This window comes from Scaptodrosophila lebanonensis, unplaced genomic scaffold, assembly GCF_003285725.1.
Source record: "Scaptodrosophila lebanonensis strain 11010-0011.00,11010-0021.00 unplaced genomic scaffold, SlebRS2 tig00000001-arrow-pilon, whole genome shotgun sequence".
Lineage (NCBI taxonomy): Eukaryota > Metazoa > Arthropoda > Insecta > Diptera > Drosophilidae > Scaptodrosophila > Scaptodrosophila lebanonensis.
This window is the reverse complement of record NW_022060529.1, coordinates 3963098-3975047: the sequence shown is the minus strand read 5'-3', so window position 1 is coordinate 3975047 and position 11950 is coordinate 3963098. Positions and strand designations below refer to the sequence as shown.

The 11950-nt window shown below is 38.6% G+C and overlaps 1 protein-coding gene across 1 annotated transcript in view; it reads left to right on the top strand.

Annotated features, from left to right (window-relative positions):
* The first annotated feature begins 7806 nt into the window (after positions 1-7806).
* Positions 7807-11950, top strand: part of LOC115633923 (muscleblind-like protein 1) — a 242529-nt gene continuing 238385 nt past the window's right edge. Inside the window, exon 1 of the mRNA XM_030531434.1 lies at positions 7807-7901. The gene's annotated coding sequence lies outside the window, so the exon portion shown is untranslated. The remainder of the gene's footprint in view (positions 7902-11950) is intronic.

Below are 11950 nucleotides of genomic sequence, written 5' to 3'. Positions count from 1 at the left end.
AGAGAGAGCGGCTGTGCCTGATTTATGGTACTATATTTATGGTACTATACATATTTATACTCTTCCTTCCCACTGTGCGATTAGCTGCTGGCAGCGTGCTCAGACAAGCAGCTGCAACTTATGCGAGTTTCTTGCAAAAGTGCTGATTAAAGAGTTGCGCGCCAGAGCGTGTTGGAGTAGATGCCGTTGAAATAAAACACACCTGCTTCGGTTCACAAGGCGCTTTAATGTCTGCGGATGCTGTATGCGAGTGTGTGTGTGTGTGTGCGTATGTGTGTGTGTGTGTAGAAGTATCTGTGTGTATGCCTGGAATGACCGCACTGCCGCGTTTATCGCATAATTAATTAGAAATTATACGCACAATGCATATGTAAGTTGCATATTAGCCACTGCATGCAACCACAAATACACACACAGTTGGGCCCAGTTATCGCCGGTCGGTCAATGTGTGTGTAAATGTAAATAAATTAGTGACATCTGCAGGCCACAAGCTGCTGTCACAACTCGGTCAAGCCCTCGTACTCGTACTTACTTGCATCTCACAGGCAGTCGACGGGCAGTCAATTAAAAAGCAAGCGGGCATCTTCCTCACCTCAAACTTATGGGCACACGAACCAGCTATTAGGTTTATGAGACCTTGCAGAACAACAGGACGAGCATCCGAGGGAACTCGAAGCAATTGGGAACACGTGTCACAAGCATTATGCTGTCAAGCATCCGGCATTGATTGCAGCACTTTTTTATTCGATGAGACTTTGGCAACTCGCTGCAAATCTCTGCGGATTGTTTTGCAATTTTATTTATTTGATAAACTGCACTGGAGGGCAGCAAATAGCAGCGTAGCAAGCGGAAAAGCCAAATGCAATTTTCCAGTTAAGCACAGCATTTTGGGATTATTCGGAGCTTGTTTCTATTACATTTTTACGCTGATTTTGCAAAACTTTGCCTTCAATTACCAGAAAGTGTGAGGGCTACACTATATACTTGTATGTATGTCATTCTGGTTTGTTGTGGTGGTGTGTATTTAAGACACAAAGTGTGTATATTTTTACCCAAATGTATTTCATTAAATTTAATGATTAAGTTTTAGTTTATAGTGTGACGAAATACTTTTTGTGACGGAAACGGTTTTGTTTAAAGCAATTATTGATAGTTCACGAACTCTTCTATTGTACACTGATAAAAAAAAACCACGTCAATTTCAATATTTACACATAGATTTAACTATTATTTAATTTTAGTAGACATACAATTTTGAATTTAATATTCAAATATTACTTCACAAGTGATGATGTGGAGACGAGGGTTGATTCACGCCAAATTTATTTTTTGTAATTACAAGTATAATATACTTACTAATGCATATTTTATTTATGTATTTATATTTTTTTATATAGAACCCATTTTTAGCAGAACGTAATTTTAAAGTTCTTTTGTTATTATGAATTAATTATCTTGATGTTTTTTATGTCATTTAGTATGGAAATAGTTTGGATAAATATTAATATTAAAAGTGAAGCAGCAGCTGATTGAATAAAACCTCATTGACACATACCTAACGACCATACAGCCGCTGAAAATCGACTTGAGAATTCTAGTCAATTAAATTTAATATAGCTCTATTAAATTTATATTTAAATCGACTACAAAAAACTTCAAATTAAAGTTGAGAAAAATATTATAATTTATTATGGAATATAGTCCTTTCAACTAATTGTTTTTTGAAGTGTGTGCATATTAATATTTAATATGGTTCAACGTTAAATGGAATATGACACACTTTAATAACGAAGTTTTACAGTTTGTTTTGTATATTATTCTTATTAAAATCGCTAATTGAATATGTGTTTAGTAAAATTTACGATGTTTATATTTGATGTGAATATGAAATAGTAGAACATTAAATATAATATGAAAATATTCATCTGTACTATGCAATTTATTTATTAGCGGACAACAAAAACAATTGAATTTCTATTAAATATCGGACGGCGTCTGCACCTAGATCTACTTCTTTAGCATTCTTTAAGCTGTTGATTATGTGTTCAACATTAGTTATTGCTGCACTGTATAGCATTTATTTTGAATTAAATATTATCATGATTCCGAGCCAAAATGAATTGAAAAGTAGTGCACCCATCTCGATTTAATAAACTGGCTCCACCAACAAAAAATTCCGGCTATCTATCGCTTTATGCATTTCTAGCAAATGAAGTGCTTGGAATTTTTCCTCTTGCACTCAGAGAAGTTGTTTGCTTTACTCCATCGGCAAAGAGCCATTAAAATGAACAAAATTGGTGACAATTTCTGGCGTCGAAACACTTACAAGAGCACTTTACTCATATTTAGGGTACAACTCGTTGAGGCCAGCAATAACGCAACAACAAATGCCTAAGGGTCGCTCGACATTGCCAGCCGGTGTCTTGGACATGTTGGGGTGCTGGCTTACGCTTCCTGTCATTGAAAATAATGACGTTGCGAGTGGATGGGGAGCTCTGGCCCAAGTATCTCTATCGGCGTTTGTCTTAAACAGAGTTTATGCGATAGGCGCGTGTCAAGGCATATTGGTTTAATTTTTGTTTCTAACACCTTGTCGGCTGGCAAACACCTCATTATTTATTTAACCGAAAGCCTTTTTACCGAAGTCTTCAAAACATTTGTGCTGTGCATTCAAATTCCCGAAGTTGTGCTCCCTCGAAATTGTAACAATTGTAAATTCCTGCGGCGTAATACATACAATTTGGTGGCCCACGTAGAATATGAAAAAGAAAGCATGCCTGTAGCTCGAACTTTGACGGAAGTGTGGGGAGGAGGCTCTAATTCTCGGCATTGCTGCCATTAACTGTTAATTTGTAAACTTCTCTCTGTGTTTCTATTCGTAATACCGCAATGCTGAGACTTTTATTTGTAAATTTTACGCTCTTCATGTTCATCGACACTTTTGATTAATTACTATACACTGTGCAACGTCAGAAACTGTATTGAATAACCTTTTATTTTCAATTTAAAGCTTGAACTGGAGACAACTCCATTTTCCCTAGGAAGGGGCATAACTTACACATTCAAAGAATAACTAATATTTATGAATTCGGAATTAATTTGGCTGCGTATCAGAACTCAGTCCAACCTTTTTTTAATACACTGTTTAGGAGACAACAAAATTCTTTAAATTATGATAAATTCGAGCTTAGATTTCCATATACAACTTCTTGGGTTTTATCCAATCCTTGCGACTTAAGCGATAAACTCGTCAAACGATTTGGAAATCACATTGTGTGAAGAAAAACCATTTTTATTTATTTCTTCAATATAACCCCGTATTAAATAAGTGTACAAACTCTGAAGAACTAATTGTAGTTTTAACGAATTAAACAAATTAGTTTCTTACGGTAAAATAATGATCTAGTGATGCGAATTTTATTTTAGAGACTGTTGTGTTAAGGGCTAACAAATTAAACAAGTTAAAGGGATTAGGAAATCAATTAACATATTTTTCCGAATGAATTCTTCAAAATATTTCGAGTCGTGGCAATATTTTCTCTTCTAAATATTATTGTTTGATTAATAGTTACAAGTAATTTTTCGGAGCACAGCAAGCAAAGGTTATCTAACTGTTGGCGTTCCAGGAAGCGTAATGCTTATGGTTGGTAATAAATTAAACTTAATTTAAGCGAATAATGAAGCGTTCAGCTTCCGACCATTATGACATTATGACAAACCAAGTTCATTTCGACCTGCAAGCGGGAACTATTAACTGCCAGGAAGAAGACGCTGAAATGCTGGCGAACAAAAAGACAAATTACCAGATTAAATGAACCGAAAATCTTCGCGTACAGCAAATATTAAAATTATTTATTCTCGCAGCACAGAACGCTAACAACTGCAACTCTAATGATGATTAAGTACGCCACATAGCGCCACCAGCACCACCTGCTGAAGCAGCTGAAGAAAGCAACAAACTAGCAAAATTTTCAAGCCATCCGAATACTTTTCGATGCAATTTATTAAAGTTTTATGCAGAAATGTTCTATGAGCAAGTGTCTAGACTGCTGACTGCTGACTGCTGCTTAGTTAATAATAATTTGCCAACGTGTGCCAAAGGAAGCAAATAAACAAACGAACGAGCGAACGCACAGCTTCAACGACTTACATGGCGTATGCGCAATATTTGGTTTCATTTACATGACCGGTATGTTTGTCGTTCGAGTGTGCGCTTGTGGTTGTGTTCGTGTGTGTGTGTGTTCGTGTGTTGAATGCCTCGTAAAATGTCTGCTGTTGTGTCTGAGTGTCATTTTGCGGTTACAAGTTGATAAAAACCGCACAACATTGTAACGGAAGCGCATTCCGTGCTGGCCTAGAGCGCCCGGCCTACAAGTCCGTCGCTCTTTAAAGTCTGTCACATCCTACTCGTATATAAGCCACGTCATTTTCAAGGATTACATTACATTTAAAGTTAAGTTCCATGCTCAGAAAGAAACACACACACACATACAGGTGGAGAGGGGACGTTGGCTTTAAAGCAAAGACACCGCCAAGCATTCGAATTCGGAAATGCCAGGCAGGCGAGTCGATGGCGATGTCGTTGGCGTTGGCGTTGGTGGAGTCAAGGCGTGTGCGTAAGCGTCAAGGAAAGCCAAAAGCAAAGCGGAAAACATGATTAATTCAAAGTTATTAGAAACATGACTGAAATTTATAATGTGCGCGTCAAGCATTGGCATCGTTGGAGGAGCCTTCTGTGAGTATCAGACACATCCTGAATATTGTCACACCCACACACAGAGGCTTCTCCGACTGGTCTTTGTGTCCCGCTTGCTGCAACTTTGCTCCTGGCTATCGTTGTGGTTCGCCTCCCCTCCCCTCCCCTCCCCCCTTTATAATTTAGTCGCGACGCTCCTAAGATATGCAGCACCTTTCGAGTGGCACCCCTCGCCCCAATCAGTTGTTCCGCCCCTTGTCCAAATATTTGCCAACTGTTTATTAAGCTAAATATTTAATTATTTGTCTTGCGCTGCGGCTCCGGATGTGGCCATGTGGCACTCGCCTTTTGATTCTAAAATTAATATTCCTTCCGTATGCGCATTTCGCATTTTGTTTTCTTTCTTCTCCCTCACATACGAGTACCTACGAGTAGGTTTCTCATCTATCGCAGTAAGCTGAACCGCAAATGTGGCTGAGCTGCGAGCCCTGAATTCGCTTACTGGTTACCCCATACCTGGCACCCCAAATCTTGGCCGGAACGGCGAGACCGAAGCAATTTGAAATGAATATTTAATTGGCTGCACAAATACACAGCTAGCGACCGAATGGGTGTTGGGGCAGAGTAAGAGGAACGATACTTTTAAGCGGATCTTCCGGGCTGAGTCAGATTTTTGATTGGTTTATGAAGCCAAAAAAGGAGTCAAAAGTCCAAAAATCACAATCACTAGTAAGTATATATCGAATAAATGGGCTTAGTGTGCTGCCTCTCCGGGTTGGACTTGGCCATATCCACTGAGATATATCATCTACAATTGACAACACCATGGCAGGTACACATTTATTTTTATTTATTTAGTTATTTATGTCAACAAATATTGGCTGTCGACATAGGAGAATGCGGTAAAAGGGTTTCCACAGGGAAGGGTCATCGCTGATCACATTTGATAGTAGATATGATGGCTCTCAGAAGGTGGTATTTACGTTTTGGACGAAGGGATACAGTGACATCCTAGAGTATAGGTACCTTCGGTGGGTTGGAAAAAAGACTCAAGTACAATAAGTCGGACCTCAAGGCGCCTATTTAGCTGATGGAGTTCGAGTTTCACAAAAAAGCGGCCACGAGTGAGATTGTATTATAATAATAACTATTATTTGCTTATATGTGGGCATTTTATATTCGCCGCCACTGTATGTAAAATACTGGGAATAGCTAGGAAAAACGCTCAATGCTCCAACTGCTTCCCAAAATGAGTGCCCGATGAGCGCAGTGAGGCATTTTTGCGTAAGAGTTTAGTATTGAGCAGAACACATATTTCAGCTCAAGAGCGAATTTGGTTGAGGAGAGCGTTGTGTGTACTCTTGAGAGCAAAATGGCACCACAATAAAATGTTATGCTGAGATAAACAACATATGGCAAAAGGAAAAACAACTAAAACTATTGCAAAGCAGATCAATAATAAATACAATACAATTGAAATCAAATATAAAATGCATAAATTTTAAAAAACTCACACCTTAACCGAAATGGTTCATCAGCTGAAATTGCATAAGGCAGAGAGGATAAAAATGAATTATTAGTTTTTTAGTGAGTTGTTTTGTTTTAGAAAATAGAATAGAAAATATTGCACACAATATTGTTTTATCTTTATAAGGAATCCTAATACTTAGATACTTGGACAATGAGTGATGTTTCCCCTTACACCTATCAAGTCAAATCACTTTCACTAATGACACTCAGTTGCGCTCCATCTCTCTCTTTACGCTATGGCTACTCTATGCTCTTTTAACCTCTTCCGCTCTGCAAAATCTTGAGCTTTACTTCCGCAGTTGGTTTCCTGTTTTCGTTTCGGCTACGAAGTTGCCCCCAATTCGGCACTTCGTGAGAGAGCGTCCAACGCTTCGATTGCTTCACTGTCAGTAATAGCAGTTCGCGCCACTGTTAGTTAACAGAGCTCTGTAATACTTGGAATTGCCGCTGACTAACGCTCTGACCGCCCACCTCACCCCACCTCACTACACCACACCACACTACATCACACCTCACCCCATCGCAGAGGCCGAACGAAAAGTTCTCAACGGGCAAATATCTTTGGCTGCCGCTGCCGCTGCAGCTTTAGCTTCAGCGTCTTTTGCATGCCCGTAGCATTTTGCTGCTGCTGCTGCTGCTGCTGCTGAGGATGCTGTTGCGGTGGCTTCCTCCTCTTCCTCTTCTTACTTTTTCCTCATTGTGCAATTGCGACGCTGCAGCCAGCGTCAATGGGGCCCCCACTGCAGCCGAAGCTGCAGCCGAGCGCGTCTCTTTAACCGAATGCCAACCCGGCTGTTCTGCTGTGTTCAGTTCAGTTCAGTTCTGTTCTGTTCCGTTCTGTTGTGAAGTGGAGCTGTTGGGTCTTTTGAGCAGAACGATTTGTTCGCGCTAGTTTGCAGCTGTTTTGAGTGCAACGACTGCTTTGAGTGCAACTATTGCGATTGCTATTGCTGCTTCATTCTTGGCGATAACAATTCGCAAATCGCAATTCGCATAAGAAGCGCATTTCATTGCAAATGCTGCAACTGGCGCCGCTGCTGCTACTTTTGCCTGAGCCTGCTGCCTTCAGTCTCTAGCCGACATTGTCTACGTGCGGTTCTTGGCGTCGTTGTCGCCGTTTTCGCCGTCGGTGTCGTTTAAGGTCGCGCTTCAAACTATTCGCCTTTAGCGTCCAAGCAAATAGCAAACAGCAAACAGCGAACAGCAAACAGCGAACAGGAGTCAAAAGCTGCCAAGCAACAAAAGTTCTTTTCATTTTGCCAGTTTATTCAGACGCTTTTGGCCAGCAGAATTGTTGCTTAGGTGCTTGCTACTCGAATACGCCAGCTCAGTGCTCAGTGCGTAGGAACGGCAGAAGGATAACAGATCAGTTAGCTCGTTTATAAGTTGCGCGCGCGTTTTCCTACAATCGTGCGAACCGTTTAATGCATTTCTTTGATTTGCCCAATAACTCTCATTCAAATATAATCAAAACAGTTAGTGGATATTAAGTACGAAATAAATAAACATATGTACATATAGTACTATACAAATATCTGATTGTGGACTTTTCGAGCGAACTGCAAATCATTTTTGTGAAGGAACTCACAAAGGATCTCAGTGCATTAATTTACACAAATAAACAAAATCCAGCATAGTCAGTGAGTTAAGCTATAACTAACAAATATTTCCAAAGGTACTGCATTGAACTTACATATATACTTATTTAATAAAAACAAATTCCACGAATTTTGTTTAATATTTGTTTTTAATTAAATTAATACAGTTGTCATTTAAATTTAAATAGGTTTATGCATTAATAGTTAAACATTAATTTTAATAATTACATTTACATTTATTTAAAAAATTATTATTATTTTGGTTAATAAAGACACGTTTTTTATTAGAAACCAACTACATTGATGGAGTTTGATTTCAACTGAAATTGAATTTAGTTCTGATGTGTCTGCTTTGAGGAATGATCTGTTCTTCAGCAAACGCCAAAATCATGATATTTGTGTTCTCTCGAAGGACATTTATGGGGATCCAATGAGGATGAGTGATAACTGAGTATCAATTTGGCTGTTTTCTACCCTCTGAATGTTGCACTCAAAATTTGTATTCTATTTTTTGGTGGCCCCCTCAATTTTAACCTTAAAATTCAACTAAAATTCTTTATCAGGTAGAATGGAGAAAAAGTATTGAAAGTGTAGAAATAATGATCTACAAAGGAGCTATAAATGTAGATATAAAGTACACTAAAGAAAGTTAATAGCTCAGTATAGTTGAACTTAGAGGAAATCTAATCTAATCTAAAGTAACAAGCCATTATTGCTTGCCTTTGTATTCCCAGGTGATATGTGTTGCCCGATTTCATAAAACAGGTTACGAAGTGTTGAAATAACGAAACGCCATTTGGCAGAGAACTGAAATTGTGCTGTTTACCATTTTGGCTAACTAACTACTTATAAGTAGTTGGAGTGTGCTATTCTGAATGCACCAATTAATTAATGAATTAAATTGTTTATTTCACACAACGTCAACTGAGTCAGTTATCGTATACTATATAGTGTGCGTATATAATGCTGACCAATTTGTGAATGGCCATGAATCTTTGCTTTTCAGAATTCCCAGCAATGCGAGTCTGCAGCTAATTAGTTACATGGTTACACACTCAAACGGGGAAATTGAAACAAAATTTCCGTGCACTTAGCTCGTTTTTAATTTCATTCAACAAACTGCAGTGTGAACTTTATGTACATAGTACTATATGTAGGTGAGTGTGCAAGTGTGTGACTGGTAGCTGAAAGGCAACCCTAGTTGGCCCATTACCCTCCAACGAGGATATGACCCATGCGCCCATCGTTCAACATTCGACGTTCAACGTGCGACGTCCGTGGTCCGACGTGCGTCGTGCAGAACGAACTTGGCCAACAAAATGCCATTATTGTGCTTCATGCTCCATAGCATGCTTGTATTTTGTACCAAATATCGTAACCGAAACCACAACATTCGACGTCAATCAGCAAAGCAGATTTCAATAGTTGCCCCAACGCTCCAGGAATCGAAGCTGATGCTGATGCTGTTGCCGTTGCTGCTGCTGCTGCTGCTGCTGCTGCTGCTGCTGCTGCTGCTGCTGCTTCTGCCTCTGCTGCTCCAACTTCTGCTAGTTACTGTTGTTCTTGTTCTTGTTGCCGTTGCCGTTGCCATTGCCATTCCAGCTGCTGTTCTTGTTGTTCTACAACATTCTCATTGCCGTTGGCTTGCCGTCCGTCTGCTTTCCTTGTTGTTGCTGCTGCTGTCTCCGTCTCCGCCTCCGCCTCCGCATCCGTTGGCGTTCCTGCTGCCGCTGTTGTCGAAACATGTTGCCACTTGAATTTGTTGCCTTTGACGCAACGCCGCATGCTGTGCAGGCTGTTTCCGGCCACTCGCCATTGCCAGTGTTGGAGAACTGCAACGGCATGAATTGCAGGAGCGGCAGAGGCAGCGACCAACCGGCAAAGCAGAAGAAGAAGAAGAAGATTGCTCCATAAAGTTTCCTTTTACTTCGATTTCTCCCTGCTCCTATTTTATTTTCAATATTTATGTAGAGGAAAATTTTCTGAGCTCAGTGCTTAAATTTGCTCCACAATTTTCTTCAACTGGCGATGAATTTCATTTTACGAGTATGCGTGCGAAATCGAATATTAAATTTTTTAGAATTTGTAAGTGCGATTGTGTGAGTATGTGAGTCAATCTTCTTCTAAATTGTTACCAGTCTATTTTTTTTAAAGGAATAAAAAGAAAAATTTCAGTTATTCTGATAAACCCTGTACTCGAAGGTAAATAGTTAGCTTCATAATGATGTGGCGCACCCAGCGAATGTATTCAACTTTACAGTTTTCATTTGAAAATATTTGCTTTTCTAAGTTTTTCAGAAGCAGAATATATTCAAAACTGAACTATACAGGTATATTGGTTAAATTCCTAACTGCACAGAAAAGCATAGACACAGACCCGTTAAAAATGCGTGTAATTGAAAACGAACTTCAATTGCTGGTTTTATAAATGTATTATTTATATGCTTTATAAAAATTTGGAATATATATATATGTATAACTAAACATTCAATAAATAATAAGAAAAAATACCCAATAAATTGGCTTCAAATTGATGTTTATATATTGGTACCACTTGGAAATAAAGAGAACGACGGGAAAATAAATAAAAGGATTATCCATTTCTCCTAAAAGCAGTTTCATAATCGTCACCAATTTATACTTATTTATAATTTATAATGATTTAATACATATCATAATTTTCAATTTTTTCATGATTAAATGGCATATAGACATGACATAGAATCGAAAATGTGTTGGCTTGTAGTCAGGGGAATTGTTTCACATGCTGTCTCTTCCATATTTACTTCTAAATTCCTGATTATATAGTTAACTATTTATTCCTTCACAGTTAGTTTATTTATTTATTTTATGATAACTGGCCAACTCATATAAAATAACCTTAATGCTTACACAAATATTTAGAAACCATGCAGGTCGGTAGAACTGAAACAGAATGATATTTCCTGATAGCGACTCTTAGCTGATATGCCAGCAATTAATGTGATGAGAATTTTTTTTATTTTCACGTAGTTTTATATTTGGGTAGCATGTTTAAAGTGTGTGAGTCGGGCTTTCATTCCTGTTTTCTCACATAACAAACATTATGTCGAAACTAAAACATAAGTCCGAACTACTTCATTAACGCCTTTCTAACACAAATTGTTTTATGTTTGTCTTCTATTATGAAAAACACACTGAGTGATTCGAATGCAAATACTTGCAGATAAAGATATTAGTTTTTACGAATAAGGAAAAAAAAGTATGATCTTCATAATCTCTGACAAAGTCAGTCAAATTTAATTGCAAATTGCTTCGATTATTTGATCAAGCTTTATTTGTAATGCGCTCAGTCCTGCTTTTGGGGCTAAACTTGGCCGTATCGACACACCCCGTACGTACACACTATACAAGTATGTATAGGAAGGAAGTAATGGTTCGATTTTTTTCGACTACACACATATGCTTATGTGCGAATACTTGTGTGAACACTTGCTTTCCCCAACGAAATTTATGCTCCCATACAATCCGAAAGTTAAATGCATTTTCCTATCTAATACAAAGTTGCAGCTCCAGTGTAGGATTGGCCCATAAATTAAACATACTCGCAGGCGACTGGGTTTTGAAGCAGTGGCAATTAATAGGCTAAGCCTGTTGAGACAACTGTCCTGACCAGCAGACACTCGAGACAGTTGGTCATTTGAGACCTGAGCAAACAAATATTTACACCAGCAACCGTTCATTAAATAAAAAGCAACCGACTTGGTGTTTGGAAAAGGCCTTTCAAATCGAACCACTGCACGGCATGTGGTGAAAATGGTTTTTCTATGCATGGGCGAAGACGCCACGTCATTGGCCCGGTAGCCACATTTAGTGACAACTTCCGGCCCTGAGCGCTTTTTCAAAACTTGCGAATCAACTTTTTTGCGAGTTTTGTTTTCTTTGCACTAAATGAACTGATTAATACGTAACTTTGGTAATAAGACATGGGACAGGTCTCGATTTGAAATAGAAATGAAGTGAATGTGTTCATGCAGGCAAACTTGTATGCCTTTTTTCCATTCAAAAAGCAACAAGAAAGGCTTGAAAAAATCGGGTTGCAGTTGGAAATTAGGAAAAGTTTTTTGCTTATCTTAACTTAACTTCA